The sequence below is a fragment of the Aethalodelphis obliquidens genome, unplaced genomic scaffold, assembly GCF_003676395.1.
Source record: "Aethalodelphis obliquidens isolate GAN/ISIS:26980383/991018 unplaced genomic scaffold, ASM367639v1 scaffold62, whole genome shotgun sequence".
Classification (NCBI taxonomy): Eukaryota; Metazoa; Chordata; class Mammalia; order Artiodactyla; family Delphinidae; genus Aethalodelphis; species Aethalodelphis obliquidens.
The window spans coordinates 2,932,198-2,960,187 of record NW_020838006.1 but is presented as its reverse complement, the minus strand read 5'-3'; the positions used below and the strand labels follow the sequence as shown (position 1 = coordinate 2,960,187).

At 38.9% G+C, this 27,990-nt stretch overlaps 1 pseudogene; it reads left to right on the top strand.

Moving 5' to 3' along the window:
• Positions 1-20,444: 20,444 nt before the first annotated feature.
• LOC113610257 (heat shock protein beta-1 pseudogene) lies at positions 20,445-21,251 on the top strand (annotated as a pseudogene).
• Positions 21,252-27,990: the final 6,739 nt, after the last annotated feature.

The following is a 27,990-nucleotide window of genomic DNA, read 5'->3' as shown; positions in this document are numbered from 1 at the left end:
GAAACAGTCACCCAAGTCCAGGAAGCACAGAGAGTCCCATGTAGGATAAACTCATAGAGGAACGTGCAGAGACACACAGTAATCAAACTGACAAAAATTAAATGCAAAGAAAAATATTAAAAACAACAAGGGGAAAGCAACAAATAACATACAAGGGAATCCCCATAAGGTTATCAGCTGATTTTTCAGCAGAAACTCTGCAGGCCAGAAGGGAGTGGCACAATATATTCAAAGTGATAAAAGGGAAAAACCTACAACCAAGAATACTCTATCCAGCAAGGCTCTCATTCAGATTTGACAGAGAAATCAAAAGCTTTACAGAGAAGCAAAAGTTAAAAGAATTCAGCACCACCAAACCAGCTCTACAACAAATCCTAAAAGAACTTCTCTAGGTGTTGGGGGTGGGGAAGAAGAGACCACAGCTAGAAACAAGAAAATCTCAAATGGGAAATCTCACTGGGAAAGGCAAACATACAGTGAAAGTAGGAAATAATCTACACACAAATATGATATCAAAACCAGAAATCATGAGGAGAGTACAAAAGCAGGAAATGGAAATTGCTTTTGAAATTAAGAGACCAGCAACTTTTTTTTTAACAGCTTTTATTAGAGTATAATTGCTTTACAATGGTGTGTTAGTTTCTGCTTTATAACAAAGTGAATCAACTATACATATACATATATCCCCATTATCTCCTCCCTCTTGCATTTCCCTCTCACCCTCCCTATGCCACCCCTCTAGGTGGTCACAAAGCACTGAGCTGATCTAAGAGACTAGCAACTTAAAACAACCTTGTATATATAGAGACTGCTATATCAAAACCTCATGGGAACTACAAACCAAAAAACTACAATAGAAACACACACACAAAAGAAAAAGCAACCCAAACACAACACTAAAGATACTCATCAAACCATGAGAGAAAAGAACAAAAGAGGAAGGGAAGAAAAAAGACCTACAGAAACAAATCTAAAACAATTAAGAAAATGGCAATAGAAACATGCATATAGATAATTATGTTAAATGTAAATAGGTTAAGTGCTCCAACCAAAAGATGTAGACTGGCTGAATGGATACAAAAATAAGACCCATATATATGCTGTCTACAAGAGATTCACTCAGACCTAGGGACACATACAGACTGAAAGTAAGGGGATGGAAAAAGATATTCCATGCAAGTGGAAATCAAAAGAAAGCTGGAGTAGACAAAATAGACTTTAAAACAGACTGTTACAAGAGACAAGGAAGGACACTACATAATGATCAAGGCATTAATCCAAGAAGATATAACAATTGTAAATATATATGCACCCAACATAGGAGCACCTTAATATATAAGGCAAATGCTAACAGCCATAAAAGGGGAAATCAACAGTAACACAATAATAGTGGGGTATTTTAACACCCCATTTACACCAATGGACAGATCATACAGACAGAAAATCAATAAGGAAATGCAGGCCTTAAATGACACATTAGACCAGGTGGACTTAATTGACATTTATAGGGCATTCCATCCAAAAGCAGCAGAATGCACTTTCTTCTAAGGTGCACATGGAACATTCTCCAGGATAGATCCATCTTGGGTCACAAATCAAGCCTCAATAAATTTAAGAAAATTGAAATTATATCAAGCATCTTTTCTGACCACAATGCTATGAGATTAGAAATAACTTACAGGAAAAAATAAACTATAAAAGACCACAAACACATGGAGGCTAAACAATATGTTACTAAACAACCAATGGATGACTGAATAAATCAAAGAGGAAATCAAAAAATACCTAGAGACAAATGACAATGAAAACGAGGGTCAAGGGTAAAGGCTAGACCTCTCTTTGGCTAGGGGAAATTCTTTCCTACACAGTCATGATATATTACACTTTTCATAGTTTTCAATTTGATTTGCTAAATCGTTGTTAACAATTTTTGTATTTATGGTAGCAAGTGCTATTTGTCTATATTTTTTTTCTTTTCCTGTAATATCTTTGCCTAGTTTGGATATCAGAGTAATATTTTTATTCTCAGGAAAATGAGTTGGGAAGAATGCTCAACTCCCCAATTTTTTGGGAGGAATTTGTGCATGATTGATATCGTTTCGTCATTAAATATTTGAAAGAATTCCCAGGGAAGCCATCTGGGCCTAAAGTTTTCTTTGTGAGAAGTTTTTAATGTACAAATTCAATTCTTTATATAGTACATTCCAGGTATCTGTTTTTTATTAAGTGTGCTTGGTAGTTTTTGCCTTTTATGGAATTCACCCATTTCACCTAAGATGTTGAGTGTATTGGCATAAAGGTGCTCACAATATTTTTTTGTTATCCTTTTTAATAGTTGTAGAATCTATTTAGTAATTTTACCTCTCTCATTCCTGATGCTTATAAGTTTCGTTTGCTGTCTTTTTTCCTAATCAATTTGCCTAGAATTTTTTTTTTAAATAAATTTATTTATCTTTGGCTGTGTTGGGTCTTCGTTGCTGCGTGTGGGCTTTCTCTAGTTGTGGCTAGTGGAGGCTACTCTTTGTTGTGGTGTGTGGCCTTCTCATTGAGGTGGCTTTTCTTGTTACATAGCATGGGCTCTAGGCATGTGGGCTTCAGTAGTTGTGGTGCACAGGCCTAGTTGCTTCGTGGCATGTGGGATCCTCCTGGACCAGGGCTCGAACCTGTGTCCCCTGCTTGGCAGGCAGACTCTTAACCACTGAGCCAGCAGGGAAGACCTGTCTAGAATTTTTAAAAATCAATTTTACTGATGCTCTCAGAGAAACTGCTGTTCATTTCATTGATTTACTCTACTATTTTTCTGTTTTCTATTTCAGTGATATCTTCTCTGCTCTTTCTTATTTCCTTTCTTTTCCTTATTTTGGGTTTAATTTGTTTTTCTTATTCCTTGTTCTTAAGGTAGAAAATAGGTCATTGATTTGAGGCTTTCTTATTTTCAAATATAGGAATTTAGTGCTATCAATTTCTTTCTATTACTGCCTTTACTACAGCCCACATATTTGGAAATGTCTTGTTTTTATTTGCATTCAGTTCGTTTATCTTCTAATTTCTTTTATTGACTTCTTATTTGACCTGTGGGTTAATTAATATTTTGTTATTTTATTTCAAAATATTTGAAGATTTTTCCAAGATCCTCCATTATTTCTTTCTTTCTTTTTATGGTTATGCAAGAAAATGTCTTCATTCTTCATGTCTTCAGAGGCATGTCAAAGTCTTTAAGAGTAAAATGTTATGACGTTCGCAATTTACTTTTTCTTAACCTATAAATTTTTTAAATTAATTTTTATTGGAGTATGGTTGCTTTACAATGTTGTGTTAGCCTCCACTGCACAACAAAATTAATCAGCCATACACATACAGATATCCCCTCCCTTTTGGACTTTCCTCCCATTTAGGTTACCACAGTGCTTTGGGTAGAGTTCCCTGTGCTATACAGAATGTTCCCATCAGTTGTCTATTTTATACATAGTATCAATAATGTATATGTGTCAATCCCAGTCCCCCAGTTCCTCCCACCCAACCCATTTTCCCCTTGGTATCCATATATTTGTTCTCTACATCTGTGTCTCTATTTCTGCTTTGCAAATAAGATCATCTATACCGTTTTTCTAGATTCCACATATATGCATTATTATGTGATATTTGCTTTTCTCTTTCTGACTAACTTCACTCTGTATGACACTCTCTAGGTCCATTCACATATCTACAAATGACCCAATTTCATTCCTTTTTATCGCTGAATAATATTCCATTGTATATGTGTACCACATCTTCTTTATCCATTCCTCTGTTGATGGACATCTAGGTTGCTTCCATGTCCTGGCTATTGTAAATAGTGCTGCAGTGAATATTGGGGTGCATGTGTTTTTTTGAATTATGGTCTTCTCTGGGTATATGCCCAGTAGTGGGATTGTTGGGTCATATGGTAGTTCTATTTTTAGTTTTCTAAGGAACCTCCATACTGTTCTCCACAGTGGCTGTATCAAATTACACTCCCACCAACAGTGTATGAGGGTTCCCTTTTCTCCACACGCTCTCCAGCATTTATTGTTTGTAGATTTTTTATGATGGCCATTTTGACTGGTGTGAGGTGATACCTCACTGTGGTTTTGATTTGCATTTCTCTAATAATTAGTGATGTTGAGCATCTTTTCATGTGCCTCTTGGCCATCTGTATATCTTCTTTGGAGAAATGTCTGTTTAGGTCTTCCACCCATTTTTTGATTGGATTGTTTGTTTTTTTTGATATTGAGCTGTATGAGCTGGTTATATATTTTGGAGATTAATCGTTTGTCAGTTGCTTCATTTGAAAATATTTTCTCCCATTCTGAGGGTTATCTCTTCATCTTGTTTATGGTTTCCTTTGCTCTGCAGAAGGTTTTAAGTTTAATTGGGTCCCATTTGTTTATTTTTGTTTTCATTTACATTACTCTAGGAGGAGGGTCAGAAAAGTTGTTGCTGTGATTTATGTCAAAGATTGTTCTGCCTACGTTTTCCTCTAAGAGTTTTATAGGGTCTGACCTTACATTTAGGTCTTTAATCCATGTGGAGTTTATTTTTGTGTATGGTGTTAGGGAGTGTTCTAATTTCATTCTTTTACATGTAGCTGTCCAGTTTTCCCAGCACTGCTTATTGAAGAGGCTGTCTTTTCTCCATGTATATTTTTGCCTCCTTTGTCATAGATTAGGTGACCATAGGTGCGTGGGCTATTATTTATTTCTAATTTAAATCTACTGCAGTAAAGAGTATACTTTGTATGATTAGAATTCTTTTACATTTGTTGAGACTCTTTTTATGACCTAGAATATGGTCTGTCATGGTAAATATTTGTTGTACAGTTGCAAAAAATGTGTATTTTGTGGTTTCAGGGTGGAGTGATCTATAATATAAAATAGGTCATGATAGTTGATAACTTTATTAACATCTCTACTCTTGCTGATTTTCTGACTACTTTTTCTATCAGTAGTCGAGAGTGTTTTTGAAATTGCCAACTACAATTATGGATTTATCTATATATCTGCAGTTTTGTCAGTTTCTGTTTCATGTGTGTAGAAATAGCTCTGATATTAATTGCATAAACGTCTAAGATTTTTATGTTCTATTCATGAATTGATACCTTTAACATTATGAAATGAATCTCTTTATCCTTATAATATCCTTTGTTCTGAAATCTTCATCGATATTAATATAGAAGCTACTCCTGGTTTCTTCTGAAAGTGTGGTCTGTCTTTTTTCCATCATTTTATTGGAGAATTGCTGTGTCTTTTTATTTAATGTGAGGTTCATGTGGCAGCATAGAGTTGAATCTTGCTTTTTATCCAATCTGACACTTTCCACCTTTAATTGAGATACTTAGACGATTTGTATTTAAAGTTATAATTGATGTGAATGCATTAAAGTATATCAACTTGTTATTCATTTTATTTTGGTCCATCCTATCCTTTGTCAATTTTTAAAAAATGTCCTGACTTCTTTTGGATTAATTATGTTTCTATTTCATCTCTGGCTTATTGATTTCAGTTTATGTTATTATAGTGTTTGCTTTAGGGTTTACAATATCCATCCTTAACTTATCAGGGTCTGTCTTTATGTAATATTACAACACATCTTCTTTTGTACTAGAACCTTTTATACCTATTTTTCCTTTCCTGGATTTTGTGCTATTGTTGTCAGACATTTTACTTTTACAAATATTATAAACCCTACAATACATTATTATTTTGCTTCAACAGTTGACTTTCTTTTACAGAGAATTAAATAACAACAAAAAATATTTGTATTTACCCACATAGTTGACATTTATGGTGCTCTGTGTTCTTTTATACAGATCCAGATTTCTGTCTGGTATCACTATTCTTCTGCTTGAAGGGCTTCCTTTAGCATTTTTTATAGTTTAGGTCTGCTAGAAATAAATTTTTTTCAGCTTTGCTATGTTTGAAAAAGTCCTTATTTCACTTTCATTTTTGAAACATATTTTTGGTGGGAAAAGATTTCAAAATTGGCGTTTTTTTCTTTCAGTACTTTAAAAATGTTACTAAAACAAAGTCTTCTATCTTGCATTGTCTTCAACAAGAAAGTTGCTGTCATTCTTATCTCTTTTTTCCCTCTGTATATAGTGTTTCTTTATTCTACATCAACTTTTAAGAGTTTTCTCTTTATCACTGGTCGTAAGCAAATAAATCATGATATGCCTTGATGAAGTTTTCTTCAGATTTCTTGTCCTGGTAGTTCATTGAGCTTCTTGGAACTCTGGATTTATAATTTTTTTCAAATTTAGAAAGTTTTCAGTCTGTATGTCATCAACTATTTTTTCTGTCCCTCCTCCCATTGTGAATACAAATTACATGTATGTTAGGCCACTGAGGTTTTCCCACAGCTCACTGATGCTCTATTCATTCTTTTTTCAGTACTTTTTTCTTAGAGTTTCATTGTGGATAGTTTCTGAGTCTAGGTTCTCATGTTCACTAATATTTTCTTTTGTAATTTCTAATCTGCCTTTAATGCAACTTTCATCTTTAGAAGTTTGATTTTGGGTCTTTTAAAAAATACATATTCTAATGTCTCTACTTAACATATTAAATTTTTCCTCTAGTTCTTGAACATATGGATTATAGTTATAATGACTGTTTTAATGTTCTTGTTGATTATCATCTGTGTCATCTCTTTAGTTTTAATTGATTTATTTTTCTCCTCATTACTGTTGCATTATTGTTTCTTTACATACATGGTAAGTTTTTATTGTATGCAGACATTGTGAATTTTACCTTTATAGGTGTTGGATATTTTTGTATTTGTATAAATATTTCAGGACTTGTTCTTGGATGCAGTTAAGTTACTTAAAAACAGTTTGATCTATTTAGGTCTTGCTTTCAAGCCTTGGTAGGCAAAATTAGAGGCAAAACTTTTCTTGGTATTCTACCCAATGCTTTGTGAACTATGAATTCTGTACTCCGGTTGGGGGTGATAGGCGGGGAATTCAGAAGTTCAGGAATTTCAACAAAGCCACCCTCAATTACTCATTTGCCTATGGCACCAGTGGGTAATTTCTTGTAAGACGTCTGAAAGCCACAGGCAAATCCCCTTCTGTTTTTTCATCTCATGTAAGTGCCTCTCACTGGTGGCATCTAACCAGACTCACGCTGGCAGGGGACATCCGAAAAATGTAGTTTCCATTCTTTATACCTACACACAACAGGGGGCAGCCCAGAAAAACAGTGATGGTTTTAAGAATCAGCAAATAGTATAACCTTAAAGTCAACAGTTTTTTTTTTAATTGAAGTATAGTTGATTTACAATGTTGTGTTAATTTCTGCTGTACAGCAAAGTGATTCAGTTATACATACAGATACTCCCACTCCATCGTTCCCCCAACCCCCTTCCCCTTGGCAACCACAAGAAAGTCCACAGTATTAATTGCCAAGTGCAATGGATACTCATGGGAGGAAGATCAGGAACTCAAATTGTATAAAATTGTATAAATATGCCCATCATCCCAGTAGCTCATCCATTAACTCATCTGTCCATGCATCCACCCAACCAATCTTTACTCATACCACAAACATGTCATGAGAATTCGGTGGTTGTCAAGCCCTGGTATACGGCACAGGGGTAACAATGATGTCATCTGTTCTATCCAGGGACCAGAGCACTGGTAAGAACTAAACTTGCGCATATTACGTGTGATAGGTCTCACCACTGATTTTGGTGTACCAGAGAATCACCACATTGCAGAGGAGTTTAGCCAGTGTAGAGCATGCAAAATTTTTCTCTGCTTTCCAACTGTTTGTATACTTAGGATGCAAAGGAGACAGGCCTTGAGTGAAATTAGAGTGGACACCATTTATGGCTAATCTTTGCGTCTCTAGTATTTAGCGCAGTGGTAGATTCATGGTTAACTTTCAGTGAACATTTGTGGAACTGTACCTGATAAGAATTTGAACTGCTAAAAGATCTATCAGGATCTTTCTATTAGAAACTCATTGTCTATGTAAGAAAGACTAATGTGCTAGTGGGGTTATAACACAGTGAACTTCAGGCTATAATACATATAAGTAATAAGGAAACAGAGTACGGGGACACAGGGCAGAGAATCACCCTGCCTGAAAACTTTAGAGAAGGCTCTTCAGTGGCAGTGATAATAGAAATGGACCTTGAAGGATGAGTAGGAATTTGCCCAGTGATGAGAGTGAAAGACATGACAGGCTGGAGGAGTGGACTGTCAATACAGACAGAGATGCTGGAGTCAGACAAGTGTGTGGCAAAAGGGAGCTGAATTTTTAGGGAAAATTGGAGGTGTTGAGCCAGAAAATAAGGTTGAACAGAAAGTTTGAGCCAAACTGGGAAGTCTTATATGCCGTGTTAAGAAGCTTGAATTTTGGGACAACCCTGGTAGTCCAGCGGCTAAGACTCTGCCCTCCCAATGCAGGGGGTCCGGGTTCGATCCCTGGTCAGGGAACTTGATCCCACATGCTGCCACTAAGAGTTCGCATGCTGCAACTAAAGATTCTTCATGCCGCAACTAAAGATCGAAGATCCTGCATGCCGCAACTAAGACCTGGCACAGCCAAATAAATAAATAAATATTAAAAAAAAAAAAAGAAGCAGCAGCAGCAGCTTGAATTTTGTCCCTGCTCAATGGCTTCAAGTAAGGAGAGACAAGATTCAATTTGCATTTCAGATGGATTAGCTGGTGACAGTGTGGAAAATGGAGTTGAGGGGAAGGGGATTAGTTTGGAGGGAGCTGCAGGGCAATATGTCCCAGGTGCCAAGGAGTGATGGTGCGAATGGAGGGGGAGGGGAAGATTCAGATATTTTGGAAGTGATGCGAATGATAAAGCTTCAAGGGGAGGGAAGATTATTGACAACCCTCAGCCTTCTGGTTTGGGCAATGGACTGAATGGGGAATTATCTTGGGGATCCATACATGTTTCCAATATCAAGTCCTTAGGGCCACTTTGCAGGCCTTAAGGCAGCATTCAGCTGATCCAGTTTGATGCGATCTGCTTTCCTCTCCTCCCTAAAGCCTCCCTCCTCATCACCATGTACTCTCAAAACCGACCAGGAAGCAAGACCTTGTCTCCCAAAGTCTCTTCCTTCCTGCTGCTCTCCGGAAGGGAGTGTAAGCATTATTTCTCTTTAAGGAATGTGCTGTTAATTACTAATTATTTTTTTTGAATAAGGAATAGAGGTAAGTTTCTTTACATTTGGAAGACTACAGAGTCCTAAAAATTAGGGATCCTGGTAGATATTTCCTGACTTCTGTCCAAGATGGTGCTTATGAGACCTTACTGGTCTTTGATCACTGAGGATGGCATTCACTAACCTTTCTCCCTGAGGCATCCTGTCTGTGCTTTGATGACCTATTTCCCAATTGAATTTCCATCCCCTTTGGATGGACATGAAAATGTGGTTGCGATAGGAGAGTAAGGAGAGAATTGTCTCGTCATTGGACTTGGTTGTCTCAAGTGAGTCATTAGCATCCCAGAGAACCACAACCTGGGAGTCATATGTCTCATGGGAAACACAGCCCCTCATCAGGCACCATAAACTCAGTGGGAAGAAAATGAATGTATTGCTGAGAAGGATGAAGAAGGAGAAGGAAAGAAGTTGTTCTGTGCTAAGTTTTGATTCTGTAAGCACCACAACACATAGTGGATGTTTTTGCCCAGGAGCTTGAAATAGGGGTTATTATTGAGATTGCTTCCTGAATGGTGTAAATTTAAGTAAGTAATATTGTGAGAACTGCCTCTGGTTCTCAATAGCATGCTATTAATTAGAGAATATAAAGATCTCAAAAAATGAATTTTCTTTTTTTAAAGGTAAGATTAAAACATTTTTCTTTAGTTGATATAAAAATAATAATTTGTCCACAATGTATTTATGTATGCTTATGTGTAAGTGAAATAAATGACAGCAATGATAAAAGAGACTGGAGGGAGAAATTAGGATTATTTTGTTATTATAAAGTACTACCCATGAAGTAACATAGTGTTATTTGAAAGTGGACTTGGATTATGAAAATGAATTTTCTTAAAGAAAGTCAACCATAAAGAACTAAACATCAGAAGAGGAGTTCTGGTCCTGGTACCCACACTCCTGACCTCTGTGGCTCTGAAATATATCATGTCCTAGAAGCTTGGTTTTCTCATCTCCACAATGAATAGGTTACTCTATTATTTAAAGACTTATCCAGTTCTGAAATCCTATCATTCTATCTCTTCATTTTTCTCTAGTGATTCATCAAAAATAAAGTGAATGAAAATCAGCAGTTACCACATAGCCATCTAGAATTAAGATGCGCCACCCATTTCCTAGGGACATGCTTTTTCTTTTCAACTGTAAGTGAGTTTAACTAGTATTTGACCTTCACGTAACCTGCCCCCTTGTTTTGTATTTTGGAGATCAGCTCTGTTTCTCTTCTGAAAGTTTAGGGCTCTGTGGTGATTTTAACACAGCAGCCAACAGGTGGGGCTGCAGGCCTGTGTAATTTAACTCCAGTCGCTGACTTCCCTGCTCTTTTTACGGTAATAGAATATCTGCACCTCTGCATATTTTCATTTCGAAATACAAAGTGCCCAGTGAAATAGCCTGATGGGCTCTAATTTTTATAAACCCTAAGGATCAATAATATGTGTTAGCTGCTTGCAAATGAATCTGACTGTGGTGGAGAAGACATTTCCCACTACCCCACACCCACAAGAAGTTCTACAGCAAGTTTGACTTTTATGCATTATGTGTGTATTGAAAGGCAAAATCTGTGTACCTGAAAAGGCAGCATCCAAGCCCCAGAACACAGAGCATGATTCCATACATGACATGATGGGGATCAGGAAAGGTGTTACGACTATTTAATCATCACCATTCACCCAACTTTGCAAAGCTACCATTAAAAAAAATTTTTTTGTTGCAATATAGTTGATGTACAATGTTGTGTTCATTTCTGCTGTACAGAAAAGTGATTCAGTTATATATATATATATACACACACACACACACTGTTTTGTTTGTTTTTTTACAAACCAAAATTTTTATCGTTAGATTCTGCAGATATATAATTACCCTATCAAATTACTATGAAAGTTTCTTACCTCTTACTCTCAGTTTCTTATCTCATTGCAGAACAGTAACACACAGTTCAGGAACTAGCACTGGCTCATGAAACACACACATTACATTGAGTAATACACAGAAAAAGCGTAAATCCATGTCAGATTCTTAGAATTAATAAGAGGATTTAGTATATACTCTTTTTAAAATATTCTTTTCCATTATGGTTTATCATAGAATATTGAATATAGTTCCTTGTGCCATATAGTCGGTAAAGCTACCAGTCGTAATCGAAGCTACCATTTGCATCTGGCAAATGGCAGCCATTTTTGCATCTGGCAAAGCTACCATTTTTAATCAAAGAATCATGATATTTAGATCTGGTACTGTCCTTGGTGATATGTGAATCCAAATAAACTAGTATGACAGATGGGGTAGCAAAGACTTAGAAACGCAGCGGGACCTCCAGGGAACCATGACTATTTAATAGCAGATCCAAAATTATAATTGAGGTCTGGCCCAAGTCCATGTGCTCTCTGGAGAACATTAGCTCATTTAAGGGTAAGTTCTGGACTCAGGCAAATCCCCAAACCTCAGTTTTCCCACTCATTGAAATAAATAAATAAACCTATCTCTCTGTCTTTCTATCTATCTGTGTCTGTCTGTTTGTAATTTACCTGACTCTTGCATTTCATATTCACAGGGATAGGTTTCAAGCATTGGAAACTCTTATTCTATAGTTGTCAGAATAAAAAATCAGCTTGGTTTACAATTCAGTGAAACAATCTGGCAGACACCCTTTTATGACATACCGTATACCTCTTGGACAAGTTGTACTGAGTAAAGAACTTGTCTAGAATTCCTTTATTCAAGATCAATAAACTAACGAAGAGTGCGGCTGTGTAAGCCTTTAATCTACAGAGGAGCAGAGGAGCTAGCAGTGCAGGGAGAGGATGAATAAACATCTGCTTTTCCTCTCTGTGTCATTGTGAATAGGGCCTCTTTAGGGAACTCCTGGGCTTTTACTTACTCCAGTGGATCTGTAGCCCAGACTTCCAAACAGGACTGGTTCTGACCTCCCATCTACCTCTGACTTTCAGCCTTGCCAACAGTGAGGGCCTTGGAGAGAGGGTAACACAGACCATCTTCACTCAGATGAATCTGTCTGTTTATTAAGGTGAACTTGGTCCACATGGCTTAAGCAGCTGCTCAGGAATGTTGCAGAGAATGAACTGAACATCTAAGTAGCGGGTCAGGTTATCAAAGCGACTCTGTGGGAAGTTCCTGCAGAGGGTTGTGCCAGGAGGGAGGATCTTTACCCGTCATGTGCTGGTTAATAATAGCTGATACTGTAGGTCAGGTGTATTTCTTCACTTCTTCCCACAACCTGGGTGACAGGTAGTAATAATTTCTTTTCCAGGTGAGAACACTGAGAGTCAGGTAGACTAAATGACTTGTCCAAAGTGATAATCTTAATAAGTAAACAGTTGCTAACTGCAGGTACCTCTACCACTATAGATGGTGGAAGTAGGATTCAATTTCAAGTTCATTTGACTCCAGTGCTGGTGTTCTTTGCTTGTAAGCTGACTCAAATATATAACCACAGCCTGGAAGCATAATTATCTAGAAGAATATGAAAAATTTTAATGCTAAGCCCAGCTGTCTTAGGCTAAGCCACAACTCCTTAAGATGTATTCTTTCATTAATGTATTTCTTTTTTGGTAAATTTCTTGTGTTCTTACTGAAGGCATATATAACAATTCAAACACATTAAAGAAGTAGCATGCATAGCTCCATTGTTCCAACACAAAGCGGCTTTTCAAAATCAGGCATGTGGGCTTATGAAACCTGAGTGGGGAGTCCAGCTTCAGGCTTGGGGCACTGGGTACAGAGGAAAGTCGGCACTGGAAATTTGAATCCTGGCTGCTGCTTCTCTATGGAGAATCATTTTTCTATATTTGTTCCCAAACACAAGTAAAAACCAGAGCAACCTGACTTTCCATCTTCCCTGCCTTGTGCACCTGGGGAAAGTATCACGCAGATGTGGATTGTAAATGTTTATACTGCAAAAAGAAAAATGGTGATTATTTTTCAACTCAGATGTGAATTTCCATTTAGGTGATTTCGTTTCAAGATTTTTCTCTGCTTTCTTACCAGATACATTCTGTAACAGTCAAGGATGTTCATGGCCCCATGTGATTGAAAACTCCTATTAACTTAAGCTGAGAGGGGTTTGTTTTTCTCATGTGGCATGTAGGTTAGATGCAGGCAGTTGCTGGTATGGGTTCATGGCACCCATGGCTTGAAGGTGCCAGTGCTGACTGTTGTCACTCTCTCAGCCTCGTCTTCAGATTTGCGCATTAGGTGGCTGCCCGCGTACTAGACGAATGTCTGCATTCAGGGCGGGAAGAAGAGGAGGGACTTATGTTTGTCCTTTTTATTAGTAGAGTAAAAACTTTTCAGAATGATGGCAGCAGCCTTCTGCTTACCCCTGTCTTTGTACTGGTGTTTGGAAAAGAAACAGATTTCCCATTAGTCAACTGAAGAATAGATTTAAAGAAATCTGGATTGTCCCCACCTTCACTAAAATTACCTTCCTTCTCTTAGAGTAAAGGAGAATATGAAGATGATTTAAAGAAATCAGCAGCCTACCTTACTAATCACCCCAAAGAGAAATGGACGAAGCCTCCTTTGACCTTTTGGGAGCTTTGAATTTTAGTTCAGTAGATCTTACAGACAGGGTCCTGACAAAAGGAGAAAGTCACCTCCCTTTAAGGCAGGCTTTCTCAACCTTAGGACTATTGGCAGTTCACGCTAGAAAGCTCTTTGTTGCAGGAGGCCGTTCTGTGCATTGGAGGCTGTGTAGCATCTTTGTCCTCTACCCACTCGATGCCAGCAGCACCCCCTTCCCCTTCTGTGACAACCAAAGATGTCTTTAGACGTTACCAAATGTCTGCAGCCAAAAGACCCCGGGTGGAAAACCACTGCTTTACTATGTCATGCTGGAGTTTCGCAGATTTACTCTGCTTTTTTGTCTCAATAGATAGTCCAGCATTTGAAAAGGCAGAGAGACCTGTGCATTGTGACCATTTACAACTGTAGAACAGTGGTTTTCAGTAGCTCTGGGCTCAGTCTCGAAGATTCTGACTTAACTGATCTACGATGTCACCTAGGCAGGATTTTATTGTTCTTATTGTTATTGTTGTTTGCTGTCTTGTTTTTAGCTGCCGAGGTGATTCTAATACTCCACCAGAGATAAGAAACCTTTCTTTAGGAAAAAGTGAGCCTCTCACTCTGAGCCCACCTAGGTTGGTGGGCATAGGACAGCCACCAAGGTCCTGAGCAAGGGCAGGATATAACAGACTTCCAGTCTTTTCAGACCAGCAATAGTCACTCCCAGCCAGTTTTAGGAGTCATCTGGCCAATGTTCCCAACAGGGAAGGGTACAACTAGAAAGACAGAATCTGTGGATTCAGAGATCAAACCCTAGATCTGGGGCAAAAAAATAGAAAGAGATCTTTATAATTAATCTGACAGAAAGAACTAATGAATGGATTGAAATGCATGACAAGTAAATGATGAAGATAAATGCTTACGATGGTTGTCCTTTGTGTGAGAAGCTGCTGTTACTGACAGTGATGCTATTATCTATTGTTATGGGCAAAGTGAAGCAGGCAGATGCAATGTGTGCTTAGTAGCAGGGATTACTTTCAGTGATGCTATTAATACCCTGGGCATCTGTATGCCCATTATAAGCAGGTAAGACTAAGATGGATTTGATAAGAAATGGCCTGGGAAAACCTCACAGCTTTCCTAGTATTTAACTTTCAAAACAAGCACTGTATTGGTCGTAGATACTGGTAAGAATTTTTCAAGTGCAAATCCGCAAAAAGACATGTTTTTCACCATGATATATGCTGACTATGCCAGTTCTTCCACCAGGTGGAAATCTATAAGAACTGGCTGGATTCCAGCTCCCAGGAGCCACGGAGAAGGGGACATTTTTGACATTTAGAATTCCAGAAATCCTTGGGTTGAGAAGTGGATTGTTTACCAAAGGTTATGGAGGGAAATGGATCACAGTGGCAAGAACAACAACGTTTCGGAGGGAGAAAGGAGCCAGGGCTTTCTTTAAAATAAGTTGCTTCATATTGGCCTTAGGCTGTCTGAAGTTCAAGGGGATGGGTCTGTCCTAAGCAGCAATCCCATATTCTCCTCGACACTCTCCCCAGCCTCTTACTGCATCCGTTCCCACACAGTGACAGCAACACCAGATACATTTTTTCAGAAAACCCTGAAATTCTTCCATTCCTCAAAGAAACAGAAATCTGTGTGGTAATGAAGCAAGTGGAAACATCTCACCTCTCCACACTTCCCTAAAGCAACACCCGACTCAGACCCCATCATCATCCCTGACCAGAACAAGTAAGTACCTTCATGTCTGTGTCATGGGGAAGACCAATAAGCCAGACAAAGTCTCTCCCTGAAGTGAGGATTCTAAAAATCCCACTAGTTATTGTAAATGGTATACTTTAGATACTATTAAGTAGACATCAAAATTAAATGGCATGAGAAAATGGAGACAGAAGTTGTATTGAGTTCAAGTTTGTCCTCCAAAAATGGCAGGGTCACAATTTTTGTACCAAACTCAAGGAATGCTCTACCTCTTGGTGAAAGAAATCTCACAGACCTGAAGAGGAACTTCTCTGCCCTGTATCAACTTGATGTGTTCTATGAACTGCCCTTCCCACTGCCCTGAGATGGAGAAAAGTGTGATCCTTCAACACTGTGGTCTGGAAAGTAGAAAACCCTTCCTCGTCATCCTGCCTGGCTCTGGTTGTCTGTGTGCCATCATCTAATTAGCTTCATCTCAACACCCTTCAGTTACTAAACTGGGATTGGCAAGACCCTCAGCGATGTGCTGTCTCTAAGGGTATTGAGTTTCTAGGGCTGGAAGGAGTATTTTTAAATTCAAAAGGCTATACATCCAGGTTATAATGAGAGTTGAAAATCCTGATGGTAGTAAATCTGTTCCAAGGAATTTTTGCCACAGTAGGTGTGATTTCACTACTCTAATAAGATTGTAGTGTTAAATGATGCTTTGGATGGCAACTAGTTATCATTTCTGATTGGGCATTTTAATAATAGCTAATATTCAGATGGTCATTTCTGTACACAAAGCACTTTTAGAGCTATCTGATTCTTGCAGTCACATATAAGAGGGCAAGAACAGACTTTATGGTAAATCACACCTGTGGTATTTGCCAGCTGGGGACCTCTACCTGAGAATAAGGCATCACAGGGGAAAATTAGAGCCAATAAATAAAGAGATTGATATCATTTGTTTACCCAAATCCAGCTGTACCTGAAGGTGTACTTATTTTGTTACTCTTTAAATTAGATGAGATTAAAAAGTCCCTTTCTGCTTAATCCAAGTAAATCACATTTCTGTGCATTGCAACCCAAAGTATCGTGACTAATTCATTATTATTTTTATCTATATTTCCTCTAAAATATAGAGGAAACTGGAGGTCAGAAAGGTGTAATAATTTAAACACCACCAGGAAAACAGAGGATGAGACAAGACTTGAATATACTGACTTGTGTTCTTTTCACACTACCCACCTGAACTAATAATATCTGATAGTTCTTCCATCCTTTTGCTGTTGTAACAAACTAACACAAAAAGAATTACTTGAAACAACACTGTTATCTTACAGTTCAGGAGGTCAGGATTCTGAACTGTGTCACCCGGGATGCATTTTTTCTGGAGTTTCTAGGGAACATTTCCTTGTCTTTTCTAGTGTCTAGAGGCTGCCTGTATCCCTTGGCTCATGGCCTCAGCATCTTAAGTCTCTCCTCTGACCTCTGCTTCTCACATTTCCTTCTCTGACTCTGGTCCCCTTGCTCCCCTTTCCCTTATAATGACCCTTGTATACGTTGGACCCACGTGGATAATCTAGGATAATCTCCCCATCTCAAGATCCTTAATTTAATGACATCTGCTAAGTTCCTCTTGCCATGTAGGTAAAATATTCACCTGTTCTGAAGATTAGGATATGAACATCTTTGGGGAGGACATTGGTCTTTCTACCATGCCATTCAATTTTTTTAAAGTGCCTATTCTACTTATCCCAGTGAAGGGACCTAAAATTTCATTAATAATAATAATAAAAAAATCCATGTGATTAAAGAAAGTTTGTTGTGATACTGGGAGGGTCCTGCATTCTCATAAGCTGCTGGTTTGGGATCACAACTCTGAGGTGAGAGTGGAGTTGGGGGGATGTCTAGAGGTATTGGTTCTGTTTTGCTGGGGTTTCCTAGATCAGAATGAAGGAGGGAAGAGACTCCTTTTTCTTCCTGCCTCCCTCCCATCTTGGAGGGGCCCCTGATAGTCCCCTTACGTTTCTTCATCCCCATGCAATAAAGCTGAATTTTTTAAGTGATTTCTTTGGATAGTTTCAGTCAGCTCTTAAAATTCACTAGGGGAGGAATCAGTTGGGTTTCTGCTTTTATGACTGAGAGTGTGTGCTGAATTTCTTAAGAGACACAAACTTGGCAGTGTCTAAGCCAGTAAAATTCCACAGTGAAAGAAGGAAATGTATTAACCAACAGGAATGGGAAAAAATGCTCACACCTCTGTGCAGCCATAGGAAACTGACTACTGCATGTTGGAAATTCAGAGCCTGGATCAGCTGGTGGGCCTCTGCATGCCTCAGGTTCTGTACCGTCAGGAGGTCAATGCGGTGATCATTGTTTAATATTTCTTGCCTAAGGAACATTTAAAAAACACAGTCCTAGCGCTAACAGGAGCTCAAATGCTTCATCTACAGCTGTTGACCTTGAGCAAGATACTGCAATTGTGCATCTGCTTTCCTATCTGCAGAAAATGGCAACGCTCACTGCCAGTGCCTCTGGAGCCCTCTGAAACTCTTACACTTAAATCACCAGTATTTTTGTTGCTCTCACAATAAATAGGATCATCTTAGAGTCCCAAAGTCCTGTGCTAGGTGTTACAACAACAAATATTAACAAATAATTGTTTTTTATAGTTAGTTTTCACTTGCCTAGTATTGAGATAATTGCCTAAAAAATGACAGAATGACTAAACCAGTTCTAGAAAGAAAATATTGTGTAAAAGTGGAGAAACTAACTCAACACAAGGAAAATTGCTACCCCTGAATGTTCTCGATAAGATTAGGAACATAATAAATGAAAAAGTGAGGCATTCAAAGAACTGCCTTGAAAAGTGAGGAGAACTTGATTTGTAAATTGGGAAAAAGCAATTTGTTTTAGAAGAAAAACCAGATTCAGAGTGATTGACACTCAGACTCACCTAAGCTTTGAAAATTCATTGAAAAAAAGAAATTCTTCAGGCATTCAGACAACAAGGAGGGAGATGTTATTCTGGCTGTAAACTTTTCAACATCAACATTCAAAGCTAGAATACAGGAGCGAAGTCTGAGAGGAAAAAAATGCAAGCCATGAATACTATGCCCAATCACATTGTCATTGTACAGTAAAGGTCATATGAATACGTTCTTAAACACGCAAGAACTATAGCCACATGGTACTCATGAATTCTTCATGGAATAAAAGTACTTTATGAGTTTCCAATCACTAAGAAAAAATTTTAATGAACTTGGAAATACAGAAGATGAAGGAAAAAGACTGTTGGTGAATATTAAATTCACAGAGAAATGGAACTAAGAAACAGTGGGAATTATGGTCCCAGAATGGAATACATATATAATTTTCACTGCGAGAACTCACGAATCTGTGTACGCATATGCCCTTAACAAAAATTAAGTGTTGAGAACAGGAATTAGGAGGAATTATAAGAGCCTAATTTCATCATCATTTATAGCAAGGAATCTAAAAGAGAAGCATGCATTGTAAAAATACAATAATGACACCAAAATTTTAGTTGTTTTTATAATCTAAATTTTTTATAAAGTTTAAGAAATATTTTAGGAAATAACATATGTTGAGTTTAAGCAATATCGATTCTAAGTTTTAAATGAGTTTATTGCGTTTACGGTTTTTTTCTGCTACATTAAGTATAATATAATTGCATCATTTCATTTATGGATGGCTATAAAACTTCACATCTTTGTAAAATCCCATTCCATTAGACCAATGCCTTGGGGCATAAGAGAGACAGTTATTCAATAAGACTCCAAAGCAAAATGCCAAATTGGGAAGACAGGTGGCCATTCTTCTCAGTGATTTTTTGAAAAACAATATACTTGTGGCTCTGATTAAGTAAAATTTAGATTTACTTCAACAAATATTTAGTGAATATCCACTCTGAGTAGCTGTTATGGTTCTCTGCTAGGTGCTGTCATATATATTACTTGGTTTAATAATCAAAACAATAAACCAACTTATAAACTTGTAGAGACCATATTAAAATAGGCAGAAATGACCCTTGCAAGCAAGTAGGAGCGCTTCATAATTTTTCACCCTTTCTTTTACATCTATTGAATGGCTTAAATGACTAGATATACACAATAGGTTTTCCTTTTTTTTTTCTTTCCTTTAGTCCAGCTTAAAGGATCTCAAGTATAATGTTCCTAGGAAGTAGCGAACAGCATGTATACACGAAAAGTATACTGTATAGGTGATTTAAAAATCTATAGGAAAAATAGTAACCTTATGCACTAGTTTTAGAATCAACTGCAAGGTAAAATATTGTACCACTAAAAATTCAAATTGTTTAATTAAAAAAAATCTATATACTATGAATCCATTTACATAGATTGGAATCTATTCACCTCATTTTCAGTCTATCAAGCTAATGATTCATCCAAATGGTTGGAGAGATGTGTGGAATAATGTTTACCTAAAGCTAAAGTTGTTATTTTTGAGTGATGTTTAAAAATTCACTTTCTTTTTCATACTTTGTCATTTGTTGGAGTGCTCTATCATGATCAAGCATTGTTGTGGACTGAACTGTGTTCTCCCAAAATTTATATGTTGAAGCCCTAACCCCTAATGTGGCTGTATTTGAAGATAGAGACTTTAAAGAAGTAATTAGGGATAAATGAGGTCATAAGAATGGGCCTTAATCCTATGAGAACAGGAAGAGACACCAGTGATGTGTGTGCACAGGGCAAAGACCACATGAAGCACAGAAAGAAGGCAGCCGTCTCCAAGGAGAGGCCTCAGGAGAAACCAACCCTGCCGGCACCTTGATAATGGACTTCCAGACTCCAGAATTGTGCTAAAATAAATTCCTGTTGTTTAAGCCACCCAGGCTGTGGTGTTTTGTTATGGCAGCCCTAATGGACTAATACATGTATTATGTTTACAAAAGCTCATTTTCTCTGTCTTTCTCTCATAATTGATAAAAATGCCTGAAGCCCTTTAAAAATGCTCTATAGACTGCCATTAATAGTGACCTGAAACACGCCTGCTAAAAATACCCAGCTGGAGGCCCATGAAAGCGCTGCTGGGGCTGGCGCCCGACACTTCTCGCACTACTCCGAACCTCAGCCAGACGCGCCCAGACCAGCCAGCATGACCGAGCGCCAAGTGCCCTTCTCGCTCCTGCGGGGCCCCAGCTGGGACCCTTTCCGCGATTGGTACCCGGCCCACAGCCGCCTCTTCGACCAGGCCTTCGGGATGCCCAGGCTGCCCAAGGAGTGGTCGCAGTGGCTGAGCCACAGCGGATGGCCGGGCTACGTGCGCCCTCTGTCCGCCGCCGCGATCGAGGGTCCCGCCTACAGCCGCGCGCTCAGCCGGCAGCTCAGCAGCGGCTTCTCGGAGATCCAGCAGACTGCCGACCGCTGGCGCGTGTCCTTGGACGTCAACCACTTCGCCCCCGAGGAGCTGACGGTCAAGACCAAGGACGGCGTGGTGGAGATCACTGGCAAGCACGAAGAGCGACAGGACGAGCACGGCTACATTTCCCGGTGCTTCACTCGAAAATACACGCTGCCCCCCGGTGTGGACCCCACCCAGGTCTCCTCCTCCCTGTCCCCCGAGGGCACGCTCACAGTGGAGGCCCCGTTGCCCAAGCCAGCCACCCAGTCGGCAGAGATCACCATCCCTGTCACCTTCGAGGCGCGTGCCCAGCTTGGGGGCCCAGAAGCTGGGAAGTCTGAACAGCCTGGAAACAAGTAAAGGCCCTAGCCTAGTTGCCCACCCCACAGTAGCCATCACTGACCGTCCCCACCCACCAAACCTCTGTACTCTTTTGATATCTTTACCTTATGTTTTTCTCAAATAAAGTTCGAAACAACTGCCTGCCCCTAAAAAAAAAAAAAATGCTCTATAAATGTACAGACATAATCATGAGAAAGCCCTAAAGGGTCTGAAAGGGACTTGACTTTATCCACACTTAGGAAGACTGCACAACTCATCTCGAAGTTTCGTAAGAACAGGCTCTCTCCCGAGTTCCAGCCACATCAGAGAATCACCACAAGAGCTTCTCCTTCTACAGGAGGGCGGCACCTGGCTTTTGTCCTCTCAGGACCCGGAGTGTGCAGTGATCTCTTTCTTACTTTTCAAACTTAAAAATGTTTTGGGCTGTGTGAATGTGGTGGTCCACCTTTGTTGGTGGTCCAGCTTTGTATGGAACTGGCTTTCCCCCAGACCTTGAGAAAACAACCCTCAGGCCAGGCTGCTTCTCCAGTTAGCTGTTCTATCGGGGGGGGGGGGGGGGGGGGGGGGGGGGGGGTGACAGCAATGAACAGAATTTGACTCTTCCATGAATCCCATCCTTTACAAAATGTGTTTCTACTGCATTTGCTCTGCAAATACATGGTTTTAAAGTCAAATGCATTTCGGGAATTCCCTGGTGGTCCAGTGGTTAGGACTTTCACTGCCAGGGGCGCCGGTTCAATCCCTGGTCGGGGAACTAACATCCCGCAAGACATGCGGCACAGCCAAAAATAAAATAAGTAAAGTCAAATGCATTTGAAAAATATTGCCTAATGACTCTTTTCAAGTGGATTCCTCAGAATCCTTGGACATAATCTCAGTGCTCTGGGAGTTCTCTATAAGAATTTTTAAACTTTCTGTTTCTGTATTTTTAGTTTAATAATCATCAAAAAATTCACATTTCCTCGATCATGTATATGACCTCCTGATAATGAAACTTTGTCACAATATTTCAGTGTCAAAGTTTCCATTTGTGTTTATTAATTCAGGCCTCTGCTAAAATTACATGATCCTCTGGAATCAAAACAAATTATATTTCAGCAGCATTTCCAAAACAGAAAAATGATCAGAGAATTGAGGCATGATGAGACACAGGGTAGATGTGCTAACCTCAGAAGTAGATGATGCTAACCTCAGAAGAACTGGCTTTGCAGCAAAGTGTCCAGTACTCACCCCGAGAGGAGATTTGGTTGGCTTCTCATTTTAGTGTACCACCCTTGAACAGTTTATTAGCTGTATAAGTACGGTTTGGTTCATATTAAATATGCTGCCTAGTAATGATATTAAATACACAATGAAGAATTTTCCGTTCCTGATTCCAGCAATAATTGGATTGGATACCCAGAATAGAAATAAGTAATTAAGGCCTTGCATTTTGAGAATTACCTTGTCAGTTTTCCCCTATAATATCATTTATCTTTTTAAGACATCTGCTATTTTTGCTGCTCACACATGCCCTCATTTGCTCTTGCAATCTTTGTTTATTTATTTTTTTCTTGTCTGGGCATTATAAACTTTGAAAAAGAACTGCAGAAATATGACTTGCAGCCATCTTTGAAACCTAAGTCCTTTGTGCTTCAGAAGAGAAAAGATGAATTTTTGGGGAGGACACTCTTTGGTGATTGCTTCATGCTTCTGCTTCTGGCCATTGCTCAATTCATTCATGCTATGAAACTCAGATGCTGATGTAATGAAATTATAGGCAGGGACACCACTGGTGCCCATCCAGGGTTGGCTTGGTTCCTCTTCAACATCTCTTTCCATTGGTAATTTCTTTTTAATCAGAATCTAGGGAAAATACAATGAATATCTTCTGCTGGGACAAAAGGTTCTGCCTCATTCCTTTAAATTCCAAGATTCTTACTTGGATCAACCCAACGTGTTTTACCCACCTTTGTTGTTGTTCTGAAGGTGTCCTAAGATCTCTTTTCTCAAAACAGCTTCTTATCTTTGTGAAAGGCCTGACTTCTTTCCCTGAAAATACAGATTTCTTTCATTTATTTAGGCCAGGGGTTGGCAAACTCTTTCTCTAAATAGGCAGATAGTAAATATTTTCAAGTCTGTGGGCCATAGGGCCTCAGTCACAGCTGTTTAACTCCAATGTAGCATAAAATCAGATAATCTGTAAATATTATAGACATAGATATGTATAAATAATACAGACATTGAGAATACGTAAGTGAATAGGCCTGGCTGTATTCCAGAAGAACTTTGTTTACAAAAATGGGTAGAGGGAGATCTGGCCCAAGGGTCATAGTTTTCAATCCCTGTTCTAAACTTAAGAAAGTAATGAAGAAAATGTTGGTAATGCAGACTATATTTAAAAGTGTGCTGTGTCGGGCTTCCCTGGTGGCGCAGTGGTTGAGAGTCCGCCTGCCAATGCAGGGGACACGGGTTTGTGCCCCGGTCCAGGAAGATCCCACATGCCACAGAGCAGCTGGGCCCGTGAGCCATGGCCACTGAGCCTGCACGTCCGGAGCCTGTGCTCCACAACGGGAGAGGCCACAGCAGTGAGAGGCCCACATACTGCAAAAAAAAAAAAAAAAAAAGAGTGTGCTGTGTCTATAGCTGTTACATTATCAATAACACAAAAACTGAGCAAATATTTTTCTGTTATTTGAAAATTATTATCCAGTTTGGCAAAGGAGTCACATTATTGATGAGTAAATAAGGTTCCATCACCTTTGTTGTTTTCCTGCCATCTCAGTGGTTAAGAGAAATGAAAATATCAACTTGCATTCATGTCAGAGCTATTCGTTTGTCAGTTACAACTGTAGTCTGGTTATGAATACGGGAGTTTGGTAAAAATCAAAGGAAGTAATCAGTGGGAATCAATTGGCTGTGTAGAATTTACAATAAAGAGAACTATATATTTATTATTTGACAATTGTGTGCCACTCTTCCTTTTCATTAGTAAATTTTATTGTAAATATATGTATATATAGATTAGATATAGTTATGTATATATTCTCTTTTTTTTTTTGAGGAGCCATATTAGTGACATGAGATCTACCTGTTCTAGAAATCTGTAGCAATCCAATGGTTGACCTCATGTGAATTTTATGCTCAAGATTTTGGTCTATGGGCTGGCAGAATCTTGGTAAAAATCATGCCTTATAGAGTGCTCTGGGGGGCAGTATTACAAGGCCAGTAAGCTCATGGTTCTAATCTGGGTTCAAATCCTAGCTCTACCTCATAGCTGTGTAATCTAGCAACATTAATTTTACCTATTTTTGCCTACATTTCCCCATATATCAAATACAGAATAATGATAATATCTAACTTACATATTTATGGAAGAATTACATGAGAAAATTTATAAGAAGGATTTGGCACAGTGCCTGATAAATAAAGGCAGCCCAACAATATTAGCTGTGAATTTATAACAACTATACTTATCTAAATGTTTCAGAGACTTCTAGTTGTCCCCCAATATCCATTCCTTATTTCTTCATTAGTAATAAATTTCCCTATATTTAGCTGGGCATCTGACTTCCAGGAATAATGACTGTGTTTTCCAACCTCTCCTCTGTGTAGGTATGGTGACATACCAGCAGAAGTGAGGTATGCAACTTTGAGGAAGAGTCATTATGGGATAAGGATGCTCCCCTTTTCACCTCTTCTTCCTTTCTGTTGACTTTAATGTAGCTGTGATGGCTGGAGCTCAAGCAGCCACCTTGGTCCAGAAAGTTCTAGCAACATTTTGAGGATGGTAATACAATCGAGTAGAAGGAGTCTACGTCCCTGATGATCAAGAGGCTGTCGTACAAGTCCCGAACTACTTACCTCTCATTTTCTTTTGCCTTTCTGTGTTTTCTGTCACTCACAGCTGAACTTGATCCTAACTGATAGACTGGGCATGTTACATATTTCATAAACCAAACTCACCCTGTGAATGTTGACCATGATGGTTCTTCAAATGTTCATACTTCATTTTGTCTCCAAATGGGGCTTTATGTCTCTGTTCTCAAGTTTCTGACTTGCTTTCTCATGACTTTGCTCTGATCGTTATGCAGATTACGTTGATCAACTGTCCCAGTTTGCACAGGACTAAAGGATTTCCTGGATCATGGGATATTCAGTGCTAAAACCAAAAAAAATCTGGGCAAACCAGGATGATTGGGTCATGCTTGCTCATACTGAGTAGACCAGCAAAACCTCCTTTCTTCCTCTGTACTTTCACAAGTCTGCGATCTAGATTTTTCTCACTAATAGTGCTAGCCAACCTAAAATAACTAAGAATATCTTCTTCTAGAGTAGGCTGGCAAAGTTTTTCTGTCAAGGGTTAGATAGTAAATATTTTAGACTTACGGACCATATGATCTCTAAAGCAACTACTCGCCTCTGCATTTAGAAAGATCCATCTCTCTAAAGTATAGCTGGAATTAGGTCACTATTCTATCAAAAAAAAAATCTTTGATGAATCACCCACTATCTATAAAATAAAGCATGTGGCTCTCAGATACATCATACCTATCTTGCCACATAATCTCCCTCATCACTCTCACGGTCTCACACTGTACCAAGCCGAACTTCCTGCATTTCTCAAACATACTGTGGGTTTCCATACCTCTGTGCACAGGGAGGTGAGCCTGTGCTGTAAGGAGGCAAGACTCAGAACGATGGTTCCACTACTTAGAAGTGGACGGAGTTCGGGAAATTTGCTTAAGCGCTCTAGTGTCAGTTTCCTAACCGATAAACTGGTGATGATATCACGCAGGGTGGTGGTAAGGATGAAATGCTGTCACTGATTGATTCATACATTCAGTCATACAGTTACTTATTAGTTAATTCAACAAATAAGGGATGGGCGTCCCCTGTGTGACACAGTGCAAAGTTCAGGGCTACAACGTCCAATTTACCAAGGTCCCTGGGGCCAGTTTCAAGATATGTATTGTTTTCATGAAAATAGTTTAGCATAGAAAGAATGATATTCTCTGAGTATTGCTTGGTTAAATCTACAACCCAGGTACAGACTGCATAGTGCTCAAGAATGCTTACCCCAGGGTTGCTCAGCTAGCGGGCTAATCTGAGAGCCTATCAGCAGAAGCCGTTAGTTCACATGTTTCTGCAATCTTTACCTCAGCCAACACCAAAGGTTTTAAAATTTGCATGTAACTATGGCAAGTAGTTTTTATTTGTGAAACTGGTATCTTGATGCCATGACAAATGCTGGGAATAGGTTTGCATCGGTGAAATAAAAGGTATTTGGGATCAGTGGATTGGCTGTTGAGAGCTGGTCCCTCCCCATCCTTATGTGAACAGGATATAGGAATACACGGAGGGGTGTAGCCTTTACAGGAGGGATGATGCCATGAGTTAACCTCTAAATGGTTCTGTGAAATTGGAGGATTCAAGTTGCCAGACATCCTTGGAAAGGATAACACCCCCTTGTGTGAGACACGTTGGCAGAGCTGCCTCATTTGAATCTTACCACATCTTCTTTATCCATTCATCTGTTGATGGACAAAAAATAAAAATTCTTTTAAAAAAATTTTTATTTTATGTTGGAGCATAGTTGACTAACAATGTTGTGGTTGTTTCAGGTGTATAGCAAAGTGATTCAGTTATATGTATACATGTATCTATTCTTTTTCAAATTCTTTTCCCATTTAGGTTATTACAGAATACTAAGCAGCGTTCCCTGTGCTATACAGTAGGTCCTTGTTGGTTATCTATTTTAAATATAGCAGTGCTTAATGATGCCAAGTTAACTACTTTAAAAGTGAAGAGAAATGGGACAGCGCTGCATGTTTATTCTGTGGTTTTGTGCACCTGAGAAGCAAGAACCTGGGTTCATGAAACATGACTTAGGGTAGTCCCTGCTTATATACCCTGGTTCTCATGGTATCATCTTTTAAAGTCAGCTGAGGCATCTGTTTAAAATTAAAAGTTTCAGGCAGGGCCCCACCTTTGACATTCTAATTCAGGATGTCTGAAGGGGATCCCTTAATTAGTACTTACAATACACAATTTACGTGATTCTGGTATAGGTTTATGTTTTTACATGTGTCTTTCTGCAAAGGGAGACTACCAGTCAATTAACACTCAAATTATCAGGCATAGATTGAATGATTTTTTTCGTACCTGTTGGACTCTTTGAGAAATAGACCCCAAGGTGTAATTTTGCCCTGAGCTTTAAGTAATTTTGCAGACTCAAGTCTTCTCGGAAACACAGGGGTCTTAAAACTTTGATGAAATCAAACATGTACTCTGAGCTCAGGTAGATTACAAATGTTATGGCTCAAATTTCTCTAAAAATTCTAAATAATTGTCCATTTAAGTCACTTTCTTCTCACTTTTTATGATGAAAAAATGACTCCAAGAAGTTGTGACATTTGCCCAGTGTAACTCTGTGCATCAGGGTGAGAGTACAAATAGGTCAGAGAACCAATTATACTCTTTCCGGGAATCCCCTCACTGCCCTCTCACCAAAGCACTGTCATCTATACAATTTCAATGACTCACTGACCTAGAAGCCGCCCCTCTGTGGCCAGTCAAGCTCCTTTATCCCTGCACTTTATTCAACCTTGGTTCTGACACCGTAAATCCCATAGGATCTTACTGGGACTGTGGCAGGTTTTCTACTTAAAATCACCCTGAGACCACTGGCTCATTTCAGCATTTGAAGAACTCTCATCCCTCTGTACATGTCTGAAACTGCCAGTGAACTGAATTTGTGCCTTCTCCTGCTTATTACAAATCTCCTAAACCACTTGGCAGGCAAAGCCACTGCAAGAAATCAAGGGGAGGCTTTTGTTCCATTTATAGAACAAT